General features: G+C 44.1%; 1 pseudogene; it reads left to right on the forward strand.

The window, feature by feature from the left end:
• Positions 1-5,057: 5,057 nt before the first annotated feature.
• On the forward strand, positions 5,058-5,174 carry LOC126100830 (5S ribosomal RNA; annotated as a pseudogene).
• The last annotated feature ends 18,175 nt before the right edge of the window (positions 5,175-23,349 follow it).

The following is a 23,349-nucleotide window of genomic DNA, read 5'->3' on the forward strand; positions in this document are numbered from 1 at the left end:
ACAAAATCAAATAGGGGCAATGCAGGAGTAGGTTTAATAATGAATAAAAAAATAGGAGTGCGGGTAAGCTACTACAAACAGCATAGTGAACGCATTAATGCGGTCAAGATAGACACGAAAAAAAATAGTCACGTAGTGAAGGGAGACGAAAATTTAATAGTCATGGGAGACTGGAATTCGAGAGTAGGAAAAGGGAGAGAAGGAAACATAGTAGGTGAATATGGATTGGGGGTAATAAATGAAAGAGGAAGCCGCCTTGTAGAATTTTGCACAGAGCATAACCTAATCATAGCTAACACTTGGTTCAAGAATCATAAAAGAAGGTTGTATACATGGAAGAATCCTGGAGATACTGGAAGGTATCAGATAGATGATATAATGGTAAGACAGAGATTCAGGAACCAGGTTTTAAATTGTAAGACATTTCCAGGGGCAGATGTGGACTCTGATCACAATCTATTGGTTATGAACTGTAGATTAAAACTGAAGAAAATGCAAAAAGGTGGGAATTTAACGAGATGGGACCTGGATAAACTGAAAGAACCAGAGGTTGTACAGAGTTTCAGGGAGACCATAAGGGAACAATTGACAGGAATGGGGGACAGAAATACAGTAGAAGAAGAATGGGTACCCTTGAGGAATGAAGTAGTGAAGGCAGCAGAGGATCAAGTAGGTAAAAAGACAAGGGCTAGTACAAATCCTTGGGTAACAGAAGAGATACTGATTTAATTGATGAAAGGAGAAAATACAAAAATGCAGTAAGTGAAGCAGGCAAAAAGGAATACAAACGTCTCAAAAATGAGATCGATAGGAAGTGCAAAATGGCTAAGCAGGGATGGCTAGAGGACAAATGTAAGGATGTAGAGGTTTATCTCACTAGGGGTGAGATAGATACTGCCTACAGGAAAATTAAAGAGACCTTGGAGAAAAGAGAACCACTTGCATGAATATCAAGAGCTCAGATGGAAACCGAGTTCTAAGCAAAGAAGGGAAAGCAGAAAGGTGGAAGGAGTATATGGAGGGTCTATACAGGGGCGATGTTCTTGAGGACAATATTATGGAAATGGAAGAGGAGGTCGCTGAAGATGAAATGGGAGATATGATATTGCGTGAAGAGTTTGACAGAGCACTGAAAGACCTAAGTCGAAACAAGGCACCGGGAGTAGACAACATTCCATTAGAACTACTGACAGCCTTGGGAGAGCCAGTCCTGACAAAACTCTACCGTCTGGTGAGCAAGATGTATGAGACAGGCGAAATACCCTCAGACTTCAAGAAGAATATAATAATTCCAATCCCAAAGAAAGCAGACGTTGACAGATGCGAAAATGACCGAACTATCAGTTTCATCAGTCACAGCTGCAAAATACCAACGCGAATTCTTTACAGACGAATGGAAAAACTGGAAGAATCCGACCTCGGGGAAGATCAGTTTGGATTCCGTAGAAATGTTGGAACACGTGAGGCAATAGTGACCCTACGACTTATCTTAGAAGAAAGATTAACGAATGGCAAACCTACGTTTCTAGCATTTGTAGACTTAGAGAAAGCTTTTGACAATGTTGACTGGAATACTCTCTTTCAAATTCTGAAGGTGGCAGGGGAAAAATACAGGGAGTGAAAGGCTATTTACAATTTGTACAGAAAGCAGATGGCAGTTAGAAGAGTCGAGGGACATGGAAGGGAAGCAGTGGTTGGGAAGGGAGTAAGACAGGGTTGTAGCCTACCCCCGATGCTATTCAATCTGTATATTAAGCAAAAAGTAAAGGAAACAAAAGAAAAATTCGGAGTAGGTATTAAAATCCATGGAGAAGAAATTATAACGTTGAGATTCGCCGATGACATTGTAAATCTGTCATAAACAACAAAGGACTTGGATGAGCAGTTGAACGAAATGGACAGTGTCTTGAAAGGAGGGTATAAGATGAACATCTACAAAAGCAAAACGAGGATAATGGAATGTAGTCAAATTAAGTCGTGTGATACTGAGGGAATTAGATTAGGAAATGAGACACTTAAAGTAGTAAAGGAGTTTTGCTATTTGGCGAGCAAAATAACTGATGATGGTCGAAGTAGAGAGGATATAAAATATAGATTGGCAATGGCAAGGAAAGCGTCTCTGAAGAAGAGAAATTTGTTAACATCGAGTATAGATTTAAGTGTCAGGAAGTCGTTTCTGAAAGTATTTGTATGGAGTGTAGTCATGTATGGAAGTGAAACATGGACGATAAATAGTTTAGACAAGAAGAGAATAGAAGCTTACCAAATGTGGTTCTACAGAAGAACGATGAACATTAGATGGGTAGATCATATAACTAATGAGGAGGTATTGAATAGGATTGAGGAGAAGAGAAGTTTGTGGCACAACTTGACTAGAAGAAGGGATCGGTTGGTAGGAAATGTTCTGAGGCATCAAGGGATCACCAATTTAGTACTGGAGGGCAGCGTGGAGTGTAAAAATCGTAGGGGGAGACCAAGAGATGAATACACTAAGGAGATTCAGTCCGCCGCTCGTGGTCTCGCGGTAGCGTTCTCGCTTCCCGAGCACGGGGTCCCGGGTTCGATTCCCGGCGGGGTCAGGGATTTTCACCTGCCTCGAGATGACTGGGTGTTTGTGTTGTCCTCATCATCTCATCATCATCCAGAAAAGTGGCGAAATTGGACTGAGCAAAGATTGGGTAATTGTACGGGCGCTGATAACCACGCAGTTGAGCGCCCCACAAACCAACCATCATCATCATCATCACTAAGGAGATTCAGAAGGATGTAGGCTGGAGTAGGTACTGGGTGATGAAGAAGCTTGCACAGAATAGAGTAGCACGGAGAGCTGCATTAAAACCAGTCTCAGGACTGAAGATCACAACAACAAAAACAATCATTAAAATAAAGGCGTTTTTCGTTGCGACGAAATCTTCTCACGAAATTCCAATCACCTACTTTCTCTTCCGAATGCGAAAATATTTTTTTGACACCGACCTACATAGGGAGAAACGATCACTACGACAATATAAGGGAAATTAGAGCTCGTACGGAAAGATATTGGTGTTCATTCTTTCCGCGCGCTATATGAGATTGGAATAATAGATGATTGTGAAGGTGGTTCGATGAACCCTCTGCCAGGCACTTAAATGTTATTTGCCGAGTATCCATGTAGATGTAGATGAAATACCACCTCAGTGCATTAAGGCTGTCAAAAAACAATGCGAAGTAAATTAAACGATTAAAAGGGTTCTCATAAATATCTTACAGTAACACAGCAATTAAGATGCTAATATGTTTTATTCGTGTATCTGGCTACTAACGATGTTCGCGTTTCGCTGAAACATCCGCAGAATGTCTTAAATGTGAGACACATGGCGCGACTATTGATTCAAACTCAAAAAGTAATAAAATTCTTGCTGCAGTCAAAATTCGAATTTTATTATTGTTTCCTCAAACATTTCTCTTGAAAGCCTTCAAAGTGATACATCACATCGTCCATCACTAAAATAACTTCTCATTGATGGCTCAGGATGTGTCCTATCAACCTACTCACTTTTTTTGGTCGAGCTACGCCACATATCTCTCTTCTCCCGACGTATCCGACTGTGGCTTTGTACATAGGTTTAAGTAGTTCTAAGTATTGAGGACTCATGACCTCAGATGTTAAAAGTCCCATAGTGCTCAATGCCATTTGAACCATTTGTTTTCGATATCCTCTTGGGTGTCCCAACTGACTGAGACGATCACATTCTGCCTAGAACTGTCGCTACAATTTGTGCCTTACCGGAGCAGAAACCATGACAACAGCGTAGGTATGACAGTTACGTTCTGCTGCACTTTGATGGTGATGTGGTGATGTCAACGATCACTTGTTAACAATGCTGACCGTTGTGCACTGGAAGTAAGACTGGAAATCTGTTAGGCCAGTACGAGAAATACAGTTAGCTTCTCGTGTTCCTATACAGTTTTTTGACCCATTCACGACATTTTTGTGCACTTCGGAGAAACGGCGAGCGTACTGAATTAGTTGGCGCAGAACAGACAACGACGCTGTCCAAATCTAGGGCTATAAGGAGCCACAATGTGGCTTTCCGTTTTGAACTGCGAAGATCAGTTTTACCACATAGCCTAACTAAACCAAGCTGTTATATTCAACAATTATCTTTCTAGTGGGTCCACCGCATGCGAGAGGTCGAAGAATGATATATATTTTTGGTAAGAGATTTCTGCTGCTATTTATTTACTCGTAGTAATTATAAGGTTACACGAGAGCTCCTTTCGGCGTTTTGCCATAATTTCCATTTTAAACCTACGCTCCAAGATACAATATGGACCACATCGTACTAGCTAAGACGTAAGGATAACGTGCCATATGTCGACATAGTAACTAACACAGGCGTAAGGAACAATATTATACCTATTATACCATCTGCATAGGTGCGATTGATAATGGCCAAACACCGAAATCAGCTCTTCGTGTAGCTTGTAATTATTACGTATAAAGAAACTGCAGCAGAAACCTGTATCAAAAACAAAATAAACCACTTTTGTTGTGATATGACTGTGATGGCTGTCGAGTTCCTCAGTCTGCCGCATGCGCGAGGATGTATTACGCCGACGGGAAAGTAGTGTCGTTTCTGTGCATGTCGATATTTGTTCCTCATTTATCAGCTTATCGTGTACTTCAAAGTCGTGCCAAAGACATTTTAAGCTTAGAGTGAAATATTTACTTCTAAGTAGGTATATCTTTTCTTTTTTTTTCAATTTAAGGTGAAATGGACAGTTAAATATCGCAAAAAAGTAGGCCACAGATTTACATCGTATGCTTTATGGGGTATCAAGTGTAGTAACGCAACAGTTGCTGCCAAAAACATTTGAGAAGTTTATCCAAGTGCATCAGAAATTTGTAAATGCCAGACGTGACTTTCTAAGTTCAAATCTGGTAGCTTTGATATTTCCGACTCTTATAAATCAGGAAGACCAACATCTCTAGCCAATGAAGTATTAAGGACAGAAGTGGAAGCAAAATCCATGTCAGACAATACAGGAATTGTCAAACACTTTTAACCAACAATGGCAACGGCCTTGCCGCAGTGGATACACCGGTTCCCGTCAGATCACCGAAGTTAAGCACTGTCGGGCGTGGCCGGCACTTGGATTGGTGACCATCCGGCCGCCATGCGTTGTTGCCATTTTTCGGGGTGCACTCAGCCTCGTGATGCCAGTTGAGGAGCTACTCGACCGAATAGTAACGGCTCCGGTCAAAGAAAACCATCATAACGAGCGGGAGAGCGGTGTGCTGACCACACGCCCCTTCTATCCGCATCCTCAGTTGAGGTTGACACGGCGGTCGGATGGTCCCGGTGGGCCACTTGTGGCCTAAAGACGGAGTGCTGCTTTTTTAACCAACAATGGTCGACCATCCTAGAACATTTCTAGTACCTAGTTAGACCTACAGCGGCTTCAAAATCCTCCATGCTGTTGCTGCTCAGGTGACGTCCGCAACACTGATGGATGCGATTAGTTCATTAACTGGCCTGCTTTCGTGAGCTGTAAGAGGGGAATTGTCGGTTTCGTTTTGCGTGTTAGTAACTCTCGAAAACAATTCGATATAATTCCTCATTTAATGAACCTTTGCGGTCACCGTGTTATTCGGAACTCCAGGCGTTCCATGTTCAACAACGACTGTATGAGGAAATTACTTCTAGTTCAATACTGCTGCCAGTAATCGATTTGACGTCAAACTTGTGAACTTGCATACTGTTTTAGCTGCTTCTTTATTACAGTGGCTACTAAGTTTGTACTACAAAACTGTGGAGACCGTTTACCAGTCTATACACAATCAGAACAATCTGATTATTTTACAGGAACCGAATTTCGGATTTCAGCAATAGCAGTCGCCAACGCTAACCAGTAAATCACTGAGGCGGCCGGTTACCAGAAGGCGATTCCTTAATGGATGAAATGCGGCTGACACAGGTAAAAAACAGATTTCCGTTCGTGTTCTCAAGTGACTTTTCACGGTTCCGGGGAACTGCCATCGAATTCGTCGGTTTGTTCGTGACGAGACGCTAAATGCTACCAGGGGCACGTAATTAAGTCGTTTAGGACAGAGATCGTGACCGCACAACGAACAAAAAATAGCTGGGTGGCGTGGGTACAATTACCGCCTGGATGATACAGGAGAGGTGTGACGTTGCAGATAACGGATACCTCGCTTCACGGCTGTTTTTTATTGTCGTTCATTTAGGCACGCCTAAATGTGGAACGTGGACAACTCCTTCTACGCAACTGAGCCACAAATCTGTTTGGATAAAGCATGGCGATTGTGTCACCACTTTCGTCTTTAACAGATGTGTTTACTGTCGCCTTTGTACAAAGCCAGTGTCGTAACGCGCTAACAGAGCACATTTACTGCTGTGCAAAACTTAAGACCGAGCTAGGTATGTACCATAACATGCTAACAACTTGGTGGGAATGAATGAAAGTACGGGAGCATGCTGCCAGGAGTCTCCCAGTCGTGCTCAGAAACCTGGACATGTGTCGCGTGGGGCTTGCCTCGCAACACGAAGAACTTGAAGCAACAAGGGAAGACAGCGTGTGTCAATCCTTCATTACAACAAGGCCCGGAGACAACATCTGGGTGACTTCACAGGGGAAGAATCATCTGGGAACTGGAAGGATGAAGTATGACGAGAGTAGCCCAGGACTTGGGTGTTGCTCACAGCAGTGTTTCGCGTCCCTGGGGAGGGATCTGAACCATAGTGTCTCAACCAACCAGCGCATCTCAAACAAAATAATCTACTACAAAAGATATCTTGATGATACAATCTTGATTTTTCATGGCACAAACAATGAAATTGATACATGAGTAGCAGATCTAAGCAAAATGCACAAAAATACACTCCTGGAAATTGAAATAAGAACACCGTGAATTCATTGTCCCAGGAAGGGGAAACTTTATTGACACATTCCTGGGGTCAGATACATCACATGATCACACTGACAGAACCACATGCACATAGACACAGGCAACAGAGCATGCACAATGTCGGCACTAGTACAGTGTATATCCACCTTTCGCAGCAATGCAGGCTGCTATTCTCCCATGGAGACGATCGTAGAGATGCTGGATGTAGTTCTGTGGAACGGCTTGCCATGCCATTTCCACCTGGCGCCTCAGTTGGACCAGCGTTCGTGCTGGACGTGCAGACCGCGTGAGACGACGCTTCATCCAGTCCCAAACATGCTCAATGGGGGACAGATCCGGAGATCTTGCTGGCCAGGGTAGTTGACTTACACCTTCTAGAGCACGTTGGGTGGCACGGGATACATGCGGACGTGCATTGTCCTGTTGGAACAGCAAGTTCCCTTGCCGGTCTAGGAATGGTAGAACGATGGGTTCGATGACGGTTTGGATGTACCGTGCACTATTCAGTGTCCCCTCGACGATCACCAGTGGTGTACGGCCAGTGTAGGAGATCGCTCCCCACACCATGATGCCGGGTGTTGGCCCTGTGTGCCTCGGTCGTATGCAGTCCTGATTGTGGCGCTCACCTGCACGGCGCCAAACACGCATACGACCATCATTGGCACCAAGGCAGAAGCGACTCTCATCGCTGAAGACGACACGTCTCCATTCGTCCCTCCATTCACGCCTGTCGCGACACCACTGGAGGCGGGCTGCACGATGTTGGGGCGTGAGCGGAAGACGGCCTAACGGTGTCCGGGACCGTAGCCCAGCTTCATGGAGACGGTTGCGAATGGTCCTCGCCGATACCCCAGGAGCAACAGTGTCCCTAATTTGCTGGGAAGTGGCGGTGCGGTCCCCTACGGCACTGCGTAGGATCCTACGGTCTTGGCGTGCATCCGTGCGTCGCTGCGGTCCGGTCCCAGGTCGACGGACACGTGCACCTTCCGCCGACCACTGGCGACAACATCGATGTACTGTGGAGACCTCACGCCCCACGTGTTGAGCAATTCGGCGGTACGTCCACCCGGCCTCCCGCATGCCCACTATACGCCCTCGCTCAAAGTCCGTCAACTGCACATACGGTTCACGTCCACGCTGTCGCGGCATGCTACCAGTGTTAAAGACTGCGATGGAGCTCCGTATGCCACGGCAAACTGGCTGACACTGACGGCGGCGGTGCACAAATGCTGCGCAGCTAGCGCCATTCGACGGCCAACACCGCGGTTCCTGGCGTGTCCGCTGTGCCGTGCGTGTGATCATTGCTTGTACAGCCCTCTCGCAGTGTCCGGAGCAAGTATGGTGGGTCTGACACACCGGTGTCAATGTGTTCTTTTTTCCATTTCCAGGAGTGTATTAAATTCACAGTTGAATATGAAAGCATTAACTTTCTTGACCTGCAGATTTGCCATAGTAACCATAAACATCAATTTAGCATTTACAGAAAGCCTACCACCACAGATGTCAGTATTGACAAATCATCTCGCCACCCCCCGCCAACAAAAAATGGCATATTTCAGAGCCATGGTACATGGATTTAAAAAAGTACCAATGAGCGACACAGATCAACAAAATGAAATCAATATAATTAAAACGCTCATAATAATGGATATAAACCCATGATAATAGAAAAACTCCACAGCAAAATGCAAACAAAAACCACAGGTCCACTTAACAGCAATCCACACAACATGCACTCCAAACCAAATCAGTGTGCCACAGAAGCCAAACCTAAATATGCTGCTCTCCCTTACATAGGCCCGCTATCATACCAAATAGCAAACTTATTTAAAAAGAAAAATATCACAATCAGCTTTTCCAGAAATAATAAACTACAACAAAAAGTAATCCATGATGTAAACACCTCCAAGAGCCCCTACTGTAAGTCAGGAATATACAAGCTCAAATCTGATGCATGCCCAAAATTCTACATTGGACAAACAGGCAGAAGTATTGAAATTAGATACAAAAAACAAAATGGCTCTGAGCATTATTGGGACTTAACATCTGAGGTCATCAGTGCCCTAGAACTTAGAACTACAAAACCTAACTAACCTAAGGACATCACACACATCCATGCCCGAGGCAGGATTCGAACTTGCGACCGTAACAGTCGCGCAGTTCCAGACTGAAGCGCCTAGAACCGCTCGACCACAGCGGCCGGTCCTATAAAGAACACATTGATGCTTTAAGGCTTGGCAACTTGAACAAATCTGCATTTGCAGCCCAAATTGCTGAAGAAAATCATTCAGTAAAAAAACATTGAGAACAACTTAAAAATTTTACACCTAGCAGAAAAGGGAGCCACCATGAATATATTGGAAGAAATATAAACACACACACACACACACACACACACACACACACACACACACCCTGACGGCCATTCAAGATCATTTCCATGCGAATGCACTCTCTCTACCGAACTCTTGTGCGACTCAGCGTGAGGCTGCAAACAATGAGTATGGTTGAAGTGGTTGCTACGTAATAAGTGTGCGAGAAGTTGGGAACTTGGGTTGAACGGGGGACGTGTTCGGATACCCGAGGCGGTATGGCGGCCGCTCGCGTATCGCGGGAAATCCGGGTTCGAGTCTCCCTGCCCGGCACAAATTTTCACTTATCGATACTGAACATTCATTTCCATGTCCGACTGCGGCCGATATCAAAATTTCTACATCATCATACCAGCAGAAGGACGAGTTGATTAGGGATAGAGTACAGAGTACAATAAAACAAGTATGGGGAAGGTAGCACTGCAAGGAACCGATCTATAATTTTACTTAAATCGACTGAGGAGAACCATAGAGAGCCTAAATATGGAAGGCCTGACTGCGGTCTGAGCCATTTCACTTCCGAATTTGTGTGTCACTTGGTATGGTGACTTTTGATGGGAAGGGCCTCTTCCATGATGGCGTCCCTACCTAAACTTTCCATCAGCTGCGAACTAGTTTAGAATTAAATTCTTTATTTTCACTGACGCTCCCAGTGTTGGCTGTGCTCCAGTCCAGCCATTGCGCTAACCTCCAGCATCCTTCTTAATCATCAGAACGTGGCCTACCGCACTCAAGTTTCACTGACATGCGACCAAGTCCTTCAGTTAGCTATTTTCTAGCGAGAATAACAAAATATTTGTTCAATTTTCTCTTTACTTGTTAGCTCAAAACTTCGCACATGTAGGTGTCCCTTAATGTAACTCCCCCACCTACGCTGCACTCAAAACAGTTCAAATGGCTCTAAACACTAAGGGACTTAACATCTAAGGTCATCAGTCCCCTAGACTTAGAACTGCTTAAACCTAACTAACCTAAGGACATCACACACATCCATGCCTGAGGCAAGATTCGAACCTGCGACCGTAGCAGCAGCGCGACTCCGGACTGAAGCGCCTAGAACTGCTCGTCCACAGCGGCCGGCGCGCTCCACTCCAAGTGACCGGAATATGACAAGCTGTGTAGTCGCAAACTGCTTAAAAGCAAGCCACCCCGTGGAAGACGAGCTTTAAATGGCGCAGCTTCTGATGACTAATCACAAAAATGTTACAGTTATAGGCTTGAAATAGAAAACCATTCACAACTTCGTACGATATTTTCATAGAAATATATGTTAGGTCCACAGAATATGATAGGTATTGAATCATTTACATATTTTCATAGAAATAAATGTTAGGTCCACAGAATATGATAGATATTGAATCATTTACCGATAAACGCAAAGCAAATGAAACATTGTTTAGTGAAAAGCTGTGGTGAGCGTAACACAGGACTGAAATTATGAGTTGCTTAAGTGCAACACTGGATAATTGGCAAAATCCATCCTAACTGCCGCATGTAGTCCTCATGGTCTCCCTACAATCTAGTCTATCAACCAAGGAATGCACAACCGCGGAAGCCCCCGACGAACCATCACAAATAATGGACATCCTCCAGAATAATTACATAAATGACCTTGTAGAAGTTTTCTCTATGAACAAGTGCGCTCTCAAACTAGAATACATTGTTATTCGGACAGAACTGTACCTATACAAATTCACTCCATATCACATTGTTGCTCCATCATATGAGAATCTATCCAACAGGCGGTTCAAAATAGCTAACTACTTGACGTATGTAACTCAACCAGATTTTTTCCCAATGCCCTATAAGAAATACACACATCAAAGAAAGTTTTGCCTCACCCCAGTTCCCAGAACTCCTGGAGACATACGTTGACTGTGGATATTGTACCACAAACAGAGTCCGTTTGACTGTTCAGAGGTGTCACTAAACCCGCCAAAAGATATAAACAACCATGCATGAGCAGCGCCTACTAGACGGAGGGGGTCCGAAAGCCGATCAGCTCCAGTCATTCCACCACGTTGAATAATGCTTTTAGTACAGCCACAGGATATCGTGTTACGACTCAAACCGTGTGCAATACGCTGCATGATGCGCGACTTCACTCCAGACGTCCATGGCGAGGGCCATCTTTGCGACCACGGCACCATGCAGCGCGGTACAGATGGGCCCAACAACATGCCGAGTGGACCGCTCAGGATTGGCATCACGTTCTCTTCACATATGAGTGTCGCATATGCCTTCAACCAGACAATCGTCGAAGACGTGTTTGGAGGCAACCCGGTCAGGCTGAACGCCTTAGACACAATGTCCAGCGAATGCAGCAAGGTGGAAGTTCCCTGCTGTTTTGGGGTGGCATTACGTGTGGCCGACGTACGCCGCTTGTGGTCATGGAAGGCGCCGTAATGGCTGTACGACACGTGGGTGCCATCCTCCGATCGATAATGCAATCATATCGGCAGCATATTGTCGAGGCATTCGTCTTCATGGGTGTCAATTCGCGCCCCCATGGTGCACATCTCATGAATGACTTTCTTCAAGATAACGACATCGCCCGACTAGAGTGGCCAGCATGTTCTGAAGACATGAACTCTATCGAACATGCCTGGGATAGATTGAAAAGGGCTGTTTACGGACGACGTGACCCTTCAACCAATCTGAGGGATCTACGCCGAATCGCCTTTGTGGAGTGGGGCAATCTGGACCAACAGTGCCTTGATGATCTTGTGGATAGTACACCACGACGAATACAGGCATGCAACAGTGCAGGAGGACGTGCTACTGGGTATTAGAGTTACCAGTATGTACAGCAATCTGGACCTCCACCTCTGTCGGTCTCGCTCTATGGTGGTACAATGCGCAATGTGTGGTTTTCATGAGCAATAAAAAGGGCGAAAATGATGTTTCTCTTGATCTCTATTCCAATTTTCTGTACAAGTTCCGGAACTCTCAGAACTGAGGTGATGCAAAACTTTTTTTGATGTGTGCACATGGTGGCACAAAAGTCACTGCTTACTGGGCACGGATTTAAACAAAAGATTGAATTTATGTTTCATTACAAATACAAACAATACCCCTTCTTCAAATTCTTTGAAGTCTTTCTGGAAGACTGTTACAGACTCTACAGCATGGTGTGGTGTCACTGTCCACATCATGAAATGCGTTGTGTATGTAGTCTTTTAGTTCAACGAGGGTCTGAGGCTTTTGAGAATAAACAGAATCCTTGACGACACCTCATAGGAAAAAATCCATGGATGTGATATCTGCCCTTCGACCGATCACTTGTTTTTCGAAAGTTTCGTTTAAATAATCGCGGGCGGCAGTGAGCAAAATCGTGCCGACAGTAAATTTTTTGAATGTTTTCAAGTTTTCACCACACGTCATAAGTCCTGATATCATGTAATTCTGAGGCACCTCCAAAGAAGCTATCTCCTGTCTCTTTTCCTACAAGTATGCCAAATGATGGCATTGCCCCCCAAACACTCACACTAGTTTGATTTAGTGGTTGTTCTAACAAAAGATTTTGATTGTAAGTATACCAGTAAGTTCAGTTACGTCTCTTTAATTTTTCCGCTTAATTTAAAATTGGCCTCGTCAGACCACACAGTTTTATTGACTAGGATAGGATCATGTTTCGATCACGATCATCTTCAAGTAACCCATGTCGTAAACGTCGACTGTAAACTTTAAATTTCTGTTAGTGTAACATTCTTTGCACTGACCTTCCCAATAAATCCAACTCAGTTGCTAATCGTCTGGTTGATTTTCGCGGGCGTTGGGTCACAGACAAACATACGCGCCGGCCGGTGTGGCCGAGCGGTTCTAGGCGCTTCAGTCTGGAACCGCGCGACCGCTACGGTCGCAGGTTCGAATCCTGTCTCGGGCATGAATGTGTGTGATGTCCTTAGGTTAGTTAGGTTTAAGTAGTTCAAAGTTGTAGGGGACTGATGACCTCAGATGTTGAGTCCCATAGTGCTCAGAGCCATATTTTGAACAAACATATGCACAATTAATTTTCCCCAGTTGTGACGGTTCTTGGGCAGCCAGATCTTGGTGCATCCATAACAAATCCATGTTCTTCAGATCCATCTCGTATGTCGTACACTGTTTGTCTAGACGGTGGTTTTAATCTAAAGTGTCTTTCCCATCCATTAACAACTGCAGTAGCACCAATTTTATAAAATGTTTTTAACGCGAAAATCCTTTTTTCTTTCGTTAACATCGTGACAATTCCGAAAACTACAACTGTAAACACGTCTTAGAGATCACGCTTTCAACACTTTACTTTGATTATTGTGTTTGTTTTGGCTGTCGTTGCATTGTATACTAACTTAACAAGACGTAATTATCACCATTTAGTAATAACAACTTAACGGGTTAAAACTTCCTACTGCGCTACGTCTGGCTGTTATTTTTCGTTTAACCTGCTGTCCAGTGGCTTTTGTGCCACCCTGTATAACAATGGGTGGCTGTTCAAACTTGGGAAAAAATGGATCCCAGAGAATTCCAAGTGTGGGGAGCAAGATGGCGTCATAAGACGTCCGTGATCCCTGATAAACTAACGTTTAGCGGAAGGGCGGTAGGGGGGGATCTCACAATGACGATTTTTGTTTCCTCTCGGATTAGATGTAGTGGCCAAAAGCAGTAGTTTGACCGCAGTTTTTAAACATCGGTAATGTCTGTGAAAAATATTGATATAATTAACACATTTCGAAATAGTAAGTATTTTAAAATTTGTGATTTACAAAACTCAATAAAATTGAATTCCAATGCTAGGTGGAAAACATGGAATTCCCTGACATTTTAAACCAATGAGCCAAAACATTATGAGCACCTGCTTAACAGCTTGTTTGTCCGTCTATGGAACGAAATACATCACTGATCCTGCGTATCAGGGATCCGATAGTTTGTTGGTAGGTTTGTGGAGGTATGTGGCACTAGATGTCTACAGACACCTCTTGTAATTCGCGTAAATAACGGGCCGCTGATCTGCGTACGCAGTGATGGCGCCCGATAGCGCCCCAAATGGGATAGGATTTACATCAGGTGAATCTGATGGCCGAGAAATCAACGTGATTTCATTACCATGCTCTTCAAACCAATGTAACACGCTTCTGGCTCCCAGTCACGGACAATTATTCTGCTGAAAGATTACGCCACCGTCGGGGAAGACATCAAGCATGAAGTGATGCAGGTGGTTCGAAACTGTTTGCGAGTTTACAGTTCCACCAAAGGTACCATGAAAGCGCAGGAGAATGTCTCCCACAGCATAATACTCCTCCCACCAGCCTGCGCCCGTGTCGCGCTGCACGTTTCGAGCTGCCTTTTACCTCGATTACGGCATTTATGGAGGAGACGACCATCGACCTAGTGTATCAAAAATGTTATTCGTCCGAAGAGCCGACATGTTCCCATTGATCGACGGTCGAATTCCGATTGTCTCGTGCACACTGCAGTTGTAACTGACGATGTCGTTGGGTCAATATGTGAACACGTAGCGGTGGTCTGCTGCGGACCTCCATGTTCAACAATGTACTATGAACGGTGTGCTCCGAAACACTTGTGCATGCACCAGCATTGTGCTCTTTCAGCAGACACGTCACAAATCACCATCTATCGTACTTCGCAGAGCATACAAGCCTCCGAACCCCACGTTCCGTGGACGTCCAATCATTTAGCGCCTTGTGGTAGTTTCTTTGCCCTACCTCTTTCCGGAGACGCTTACGACAGTAGCATGTGAACATTCGACCAGATTCGCCGTTTTCGAGATACTCGTTCGCAGGCTACGGATAATAATAATCTTGTCAAAGTCGCTTATATCAATGGATTTTCCCATTTGCAACGCGTATCTTCGCTCGTCTGATTCCCCTTCCTCTTCCGACCGCGCGTAATGGCCGCGCGGTTTGAGGCGCCATGTCACAGATATGCTTTTCATTCGATCATATAGAATTTATTCTATGCTATAAATAGGAAAACATTGAATCATCTTGCTGACGTCTGAAGCTCCTGATGCCAATTTGTCTGTTTTGTGCAAAATACATACAGTTTTTACAGAAACTCTGCCTTCCGTGAAACAACGTTTCTGCTTTCTTATCACTTGCGTTTACCCGCAATTGGTTCGATATCTATGTATCATGATTCGATATCTGGACCTAGCTTTTATTTCTATGAAAATTTCACACGAAGCTTTGAATGGTTTTCTATTTTAGGCCTGGACATATGACATTTTTGTGACTGTCACCTGAAGCTGTGATCATCTAAAGCTTGGCTGCCATGAAAGCTGGCAACGACTGGGAGAGAGGTGTGCTGACTATACGCCCCTCCACATCCGCATCCAGTGACGCCTATCGACTGAGGATGACACGGCGGTCGGTTGGTACCGATGGGCCTTCAGAGGCCTGTTAGGACGGAGTTTTCAGTTTAATCCATACTGGAGTAGACTGACCTAAGTGCTCCGTAGCTCTTGATATACTGCCTATAAACGAGGGCTTTATGAGGGCCGCGACTATTGATGAATACAAATAAAACAATTTTTTGCCTCAATCACTTATTTATTTTGCTACTACGCGATTCGATGGTTCACACCATGATCTTCAGGCGGAGAATTGTTTATTTACATAGCTTGCGTTAGGACGAGTAGAGACGTCTTTTTACAGTAGCATACCAAGGGATAATGACAGAAATTCTTTATTTAGAAAAGATACTTAGAGGTTAAAAATAAGTAGAGTTCACTGTCAGAAATTCATGTTTTTAACTTCAAAAGTGCCTTTCCTAAAAATAATAGTTTCTGTCGTTCGCAAGCATCTCAACCTACATTGCCCTTTGTCTGCAAATGTAAACAGACGTCTGTATTCTTCACCATCATCAGCTATGGAAATAAACAATTCTCCACCTGATGATGGTGGTGTGGACTATAGAAATGCGTTAACGCAAAATAAATAGTGACTGACCCAGAAAACTGTTTTATTTGTCTGTAAATCTTGGCTACACGACTAAAGGAAAGAGACAATAGTGATGAAACCATTATGATATATAAGCCGAATAAGAGCGTCGTTATCAAGCAAGGTTTCAACTTGTTCCTACGCGTTATCTTCAATCAAAATTCGTCTGAAGATGACTGGTACAACCAGAGACGATTTCACCAGTTTTCGTACCAGCGCCAAAACCTCAGAAAGAGGCGTGCCAGCCATAATTATTATTACGATGTGTAGTCACCACAAACGGCGAATATTGGTTAGCACCTGCTCGAAACGCGTTCAATTAGAGGATTAATACACTATGTATCAAAAGTCTCTAAACATTGGCATCTTATAGACTACGTTATTACTCGACAGCGTGACAAGAAAGACATTCTCATCACAAAAGCAGCACAAAACATCGATGAATGCTGGACTGACCATAGACTTTTAGTCAGCCGTTTGAGAGTACCAAAGTATCGCAAGCCACGATCCCACTTTTCAAACCCACCACGCAGAAAATTCAACATAAGCAACCTGAACAACAAAAACGTTCGCTCACACTTCCAAGACATACTGTCTGAACAACTTAACAAAGCTCCAACAGCCACAGATGATGTCGAACAAGAATGGACCACATTAAAGAACATCATCAAAGAAACTGCTGAGAATGTTGTTGGTTTTAGTGCACGGAAAAGAAGTGACTGGTTTGATGACAACCATGGAGAAATCCAAGCCATCATCAATGCAAAGCGGGATGCTTACCCATCGCTTGCTCAAGATCCGTCCTGCGCAGAAAAGAAAGCACACTTTCAAGAACTCAAGCAGAAATGTCAAAGTGAAATACGAGCAATCAAGAACAAATGGTGGCAACAGAAAGCCACAGAACTCCAAAATCTTTCTGATGCAAGCAACCTGCGTGGCTTCTACGCTGGTATTAAAGAGCTGTATGGACCTATCCGCTCCTCATCAGGAACACTGAAAGCTGCTGACAACTCCACCATTCTTACTGAAAGTCAGAACATCTTAAATCGTTGGAAAGAGCACTTCAACTCACTGTTAACCCGCCCTTCTACTGCCGCTGGAGATTTTCTCAAAAATGTCCCACAGCACCCTCCACAACCCTGGATGGTTGATCCTCCAACTTTTCAAGAATTTTGCAAGGCACTCAAGAGTGTGAAACCTGGGAAGGCTCCTGGACCTGACAGCATCCCGATGGAGCTTATTGAGGGTGGCAGCTTGCCTCTAAAAACTAGACTCTTCTCACTCATTCTATTAATGTGGGAAACCCGCAAGGTACCAGCGGACTTGAAGAACTCCACAATTGTCACCATCTTCGAGAAGGGCGACAGAAGCGTCTGTGGTAACTACCGGGGAATATCTCTACTCTCTGTCACTGGCAAAAGTTTTGCAAGAATCCTTTTAAATCACCTCCACACACTTTCAGAGACTATACTACCTGAGTCTCAATGCGGGTTTCGACCTTCAAGAGGGACAATTGACATGATTTTCTGTGCACGACAACTACAGGAGAAGTGCAGAGAACAGCAAAAGCCTTTACTACTTGTTTTCTAAAATCTAGAAAAGGCCTTTGATACATTTCCCAGAGAAGCCATGTGGATGGTCTTAAAATGCTTCGGCTGCCCTGAAAATTTTGTTGACTTGATTGAAGCTCTCCACGATGATATGACTGGACAGGTCCTCTGCCAGAATTCCCAATAACAAGTGGGCTTAAACAAGGATGCGTTCTTGCACCAACATTATTTGCATTGTATCTGGCAGCTATGCTTTACGAGACATCTGTAAACAATGCAGGAATAGAACTAAAGTACAGGTTCGATAGAGGATTATTCAGTTGCAGTTGTCAGTTGATTCCTTCAGCAGGGCATACGAACGATTTGGTCTCTCCATCAATATTCCAAAAACAAAGGTGATGGCGCAGCCAACTCCTGGCTCCTCCGTTCCTAATTTCAGCATATCCATTTACGATACACCCTTGGAACAAGTGGACCATTTCCTCTACCTAGGAAGCATACTGTCATCTAACTGCTCATCTGGAAAAGATGTGGAGAATAGATTACGTGCTGCCCATGTAGCATTTGGACGTCTTACAAAGCGTGTCTTCCTGAATGGAGACCTAACACTGTACAGTGTACAAAACTGTAGTCATTTCCACCCTGTTATATGGTTGCGAAATCTGGACGTTATAATACTGTGATCTGAAGAAACTAGAAAGCTTCAACCAACAGAAGCTAAGATATATCATGAACCTGAAATGGTATGACTTCATATCCAACCCGGCTGTTCTTGAGAAAGCAAAAATGTGTAGCATGGAAGCTCTTATCATTGGGCATCAACTCAGATGGGTCGGACATGTCCAGCGGATGAAAAATGACAGACTTCCACGCCAAATGCTGTACAGCGAAGTGAGCACAGGTAAAAGGCCACGAGGTGCCCCTCTCAAACGTTATAAGGATCAGTACAAGAAAAATCTGAAAAACTTGAACATCGATCCGAGTAACTGGTCCACAATAGCAGAAGATCGAAGTCGCTGGCGCTCAGTTACCTCAAATGCTCTTCAAAACCTTGAGCTGCAACGTCGAAGAATGGAGAATGACAAACGCCGGAGACGTAAACTCCTCCAGGCTCAGCCACGTCCTCCACCTTCCATCAGCTGTAATGTCTGTGGCCGCCTGTTCCACGCTAGGATTGGATTGCTAAGGCATCAACGACACTTCCACGCCTGAACCGTGACAAAGGAAATCTCAGGAGAGATATGAAAACTCGGATACGAGTATCAGCCGACGATCAAAAGTCTCCGGACAACCACAAAAAATACATCGTGAGAGAGCAGAATGGTGCGCTCCACGGAACTCAGGGACTTCGAACGTGGCCAGGTGATTTGCTGTCCCTTGTGTCATACGTCTGCACGCGAGATTTCCACAATCCTAAAAATCCCTAGGTCCATTGTTTCCGATGTGATAGTGAAGTGGAAACGTGAAGGGACACGTACAGCACAAAAGCGTACAGACTGACCTCGTCTACTGACTGAAAGAAACCGCCAACAGTTGAAGAGGGTCTTAATGTGTAATACGCAGACATCTATCCAGACCATCACAGGAATTCCAAACTGTATCTGGATCACTGCAAATACTATGACAGTTAGGCGGGAGCTGAGAAAGCTTCGATTTCATGGTCGAGCGGCTTCTCATAAGCCACACATCACGCCGGTAAATGCCAAATGACGCCTCGCTTGGTGTAAGGAGCGTAAACATAGGACGACTGAACAATGGAAAACGTTGTATGGAATGACGAATCACGGTACACAATGTGGCGATCTGATGACAGGGTGTGGGTATGGCGAATTCTCGGTTAACGTCATCTGCCAGCGTGTGTAATGCCAACAGTAAAATTCGGAGGCGGTGGTGTTATGGTGTGGTCGTACTGTACGTGGAGGGGGCTTGTACCCCTTGTTGTTTTGCGTGGCACTACCACAGCACAGGCCTACATTGATGTTTTAAGCACATTCTTGCTTCCCAATGTTGAAGAGCAATTCGGGGATGGCGACTGCATCTTTCAACACGATCGAGCACCTATTCATAATGAACGGCCTGTGCAGAGTGATTACACGACAATAACATCCCTGTAATGGACTTGTATACACAGAGTCCTGACCTGAATCCTGTAGAACACCTTCGGGATGTTTTGGAACGCCGACTTCGTGCCAGGCCTTATTGACCGACATCGATACCTCTCCCCCCAGTGCATCACTCCGTGAAGAATGGGCTGCCATTCCCCAAGAAACCTTCCAGCACCTGATTGAACGCATGCCCGCGAGAATGGAAGCTGTCATCAAGGCTAAGGGTGGGCCAACATCTTATTGAATTTCGGCATTACCGATGGAGGGCGTATCCGTAAGATATTTTACTAGTCCTCCAGAAGAACTTATTCTGGCCACAGAACAGTATACTTAGCTGCAATCGCACCCATTTTTAGGATAATTCAATACCGCGGTGAATGTTGGTGACGGCATTCGAATTTCGCAAAACATCGTAATTCAACTGATGTTTATGACAAGTATATTTGCCCCACAAGTAGAAAGGACGGATCGTCTGTCTCGCTCTTATCCTGTCGAAGAACCGCTGGTGATGCCACTTCAGTCCGTATGATCACCAACGTCGGTTCCTGCTCACAGCATCAGGCCGCATTACCGGGTGGGGGATGCTGCTTGCGGTCAATTCAGCCTCATCTCCGTAAGTAAACTAGTAGGTTGTGAGTCCTGTCACTAGGTTTCCGTGCATCAGAAATCAAATAACTGATTGAAATTGGGTCTTCTTCCACGATGTTCTTCCGCCCCGTGTCGTGTGGTACAGCTTACGATGGTGTTAAATGGACGCACAACATGGATCTACAAGCATAGATAACAATTTAGCGAAGACGATCGTGGACAGTCTGGGTTGATATTGTGTGTGTAGTTGTAGCAGTCAACATCTGTTCTATTTAAGCTGCGGTTTGGCCCCTGTTAAGGGTGGTTATCAGCCTAAAAAGTGGGGCACGCAGCTCCTGGCCGGAATTATTTTACTGCAAACGCCTCAAATGGAAGACTTACTTGGATGGTGTCATACTTTCATTTTTTTTTTCGTCGGTAACAGGAATGAGAGCTATAAATAGTAAAAAAACAGAGTTTAGGTTAATGACTGATGGAATGGTGTGGTCTCAATGCGCATCCCCACATCTTCCTTCCCGAATAGTGAACGCAATATCTATTTCACCTCACGTAGAAATGCACTATAGCTGGAGCCAGAAACGATGGCGGTCGAGTTTAGGCCTGTTCTGAGCACTTACGTCACGCATACTCCGGCAGCCAATGAACGTTCTGTAGTGTTCTGCTCTGAATGTCGTAGCTAATACGAGCATTAAAAGTCATCGTAGCGAGTTGTTTAGTGAATCTATATTTGTTGCAAGCGTGAGACATAATTTGCACGATATACGCTTCCTTCATACGAAAAGCTCGCTCACAGAAAGATCCGTACCTAAAGACAGGAAAGTTGCTCAAGTGACACCAATACCCAAAAAGGAAAGTAGGAGTAATCCGTTGAATTACAGGCCCATATCACTAACGTCGATTTAAAGTAGGGTTTTGGAACATATACTGGATTCGAACATTATGAATTACCTCGAAGAAAACGATTTATTGAAACGTAGTCAGCAAGGATTCAGAAAATATCGTTCTTGCGAAACACAACTAGCTCTTTATACTCATGAAGTAATGTGTGCTATCGACAGGGGATGTCAAATTGGTTCCACATTTTTACATTTCCAGAAGGCTTTCGACACCGTTCCTCACAAGCGTCTTCTAATCAAACTGCGAGCCTAAATATCGCCTCAGTTGTGCGACTGGATTCGTGATTTCCTGTCAGAAAGGTCACAGTTCGTAGTAATAGACGGAAAGTCATCGAGTAAAACAGAAATAATATCCGGCGTTCCCCAACGAATTTCAAAATGTTTTAGATATTATACCTGTAAGGTGGCAATTGACTCTGAATAAAGAAAAGTGTGAAGTTATTCACATGAGTACTAAATTTCGATTACGTGATAAGTCACACAAATCTGAAGGCTTAAATCCAACTAAATACTTAGGGATTACAATTACAAATAACCTAAATTGGGACGATCACATAGATAATATTGTGGGTAGAGCAAACCAAAGACTGCGATTCATTGGCAGAACACTTAAAGGTGCAACAGGTCTACTAAAGAGACTGCTTACACCACGCTCGTCCGCCCTATTCTGGAGTATTGCTGTGCGGTGTGGGATCCGCATCAGGTGGGACTGACGGATGACATCGAAAAAGTACAACGAAGGGCAGCTCGTTTTGTATTATCGCGAAACAGGGGAGATAGTGTCGCAGACATGATACGTGAATTGGAGTGGCAATCATTAAAACAAAGGCGTTTTTCGTTGCGACGGAATCTTCTCGTGAAATTTCAGTCACCAGTTTTCTCCTTCCGATTCCGAAAACATTCTGTTGGCACCACCTACATTGGGAGAAATGATCATCACGATAAAATAAGAGAAATCAGGGCTCGCACAGAAAAATTTAAGTGCTCATGTTTCCCGCGCGCCGTTCGAGAGTGGAACGGTAGAGAGACAGCTCATTGAACCCTGTGCCAGGCACTTTTTTGTGAACAGCAGAGTAATTACGTAGATGTAGATGTGCGTACCGCAACTGTCACTTGATATCGTTGACAATGTCATTCCCTTCCGGGCCTTGACAAGCGTGGAACGCCATCGTTCGTGGATCAGGCTATAGCAATGTAGCACAACACTTAGAAAGCTTGAAAGCACAATTAGGTAGGCTTCTCAAGTGTCGTACTGCTAGTTGTAAATGTGATGCAAAAGAGGATTCCAAATTTTGGTGAATGCAAAATATGGCTTATATGGCTGACATCTTGATAATTTCGGATGCTGAATTTGGGTTCATAAATTAAAGTCTTAATACGTAAGTCGGTATATGATTTTCTACTCCATGATAGCTGTCAATCGCTGCTTTGTACGGCTCTTTTAGACGTTAAATATGTGGAATATTTTTTCATTGGAATGATTTGCATTCTTCCATTGTGTGTCGAGCAGTAGAATGAATAAAAGAAACGAAGGTTGTAGAGTAACGTCTTCATAGCTAGGGACATTCAGTAGCATTCTCCACGAAAAGATGCACGCTTTTGTGAATGACCGGGTTAACTTTACGCTGGTTTGATGAATTATTGCATTTGTTAAACTGAACTACAATCATGAAATTGACAAAATTTGAAAAAGGACTGCTTTTTTCCCAGGTTCTGTCAATGAAGGAAACCAGATAAATGAAGCCAGAAACGCGCTTCATGATAACAATAAAATAACGCTAAGTATATGTACTGCGGGATGTACTTCACAGAAACTTTCCAAGTATAACTGTAAATGCAACTGTAGACTGAAAACATTCTTAGATGAGCCATCTTTATAACTGAATGATCATCGCAATCCACAAGTAGACCGACAAACTATCAAGTATTTTCCTTTGTTGTGAGCACCAGAATGAACCCAACCAGCCTCGTGAGTACAAGCAAA

Source organism: Schistocerca cancellata, chromosome 1 (genome assembly GCF_023864275.1).
Source record: "Schistocerca cancellata isolate TAMUIC-IGC-003103 chromosome 1, iqSchCanc2.1, whole genome shotgun sequence".
NCBI lineage: Eukaryota > Metazoa > Arthropoda > Insecta > Orthoptera > Acrididae > Schistocerca > Schistocerca cancellata.